The sequence below is a fragment of the Berghia stephanieae genome, chromosome 2 (assembly GCF_034508935.2).
Source record: "Berghia stephanieae isolate SIO BIC M18660-M18661 chromosome 2, UCSD_Bste_1.3, whole genome shotgun sequence".
Taxonomy (NCBI): Eukaryota; Metazoa; Mollusca; class Gastropoda; order Nudibranchia; family Aeolidiidae; genus Berghia; species Berghia stephanieae.
In genome coordinates this window covers 41,342,502-41,343,175 of record NC_088361.1, presented here as the reverse complement: position 1 = coordinate 41,343,175, position 674 = coordinate 41,342,502, and positions in this window count along the sequence as shown.

Sequence of the window (674 nt, the reverse complement as noted above, 5' to 3'; positions counted from 1 at the left end):
TCTCCTTACCAACTATAGGAAAATCATCACATTCGTTACGATGCAACCAACATTTTTCTTATTCAAATTTATTTTGTACATCATAAAATTTAAAGAAAATGAACAGTGTGTTGTAGAGCATGTTTTACTAAAGAAATTATTTATCGAAAAAACGTACTGCTATTGTGTTTGAGAGATAATTGGGTGTGAAGTTTTGGAGAAAATCCTGAAAATGGCTGGTAATGAGAGAGTTAACCCCTCCCCCCAATCCCAACTTTTCAAACATCTTACGCGTGTCTTTTGGACGTCTTAATTCTCTCCATACCGATCATTTTCAGTATTTTCTTAAAATGACAGGCTTACCTAGCAGAAAAATTTAATTTTTTAAACTTAAACAATCTCTCTAGAAAACAACTTCATGTTCTTATTAATTAAACAAAGATCATAGTGATGTACAAAATAAATCTGAATAAGAACAAATGTATATTGTGTCGTAACAAATGTGACGATTTTGCTGTAGGTGGTAAGGAGAGATTTAAAGTCTTGCTGACGTCTTAAAGACTTGTTTATGTTTTAAAAGACTCGCTGACGTCTTTAAAAAACTTGACGTTTTAAAAGACGTTTGGCGTCTTAAATATTTTTGACGCGAATGTCTATTGATAAAGGAAGTAAAATATTTTGGGCAAAAGGAAATA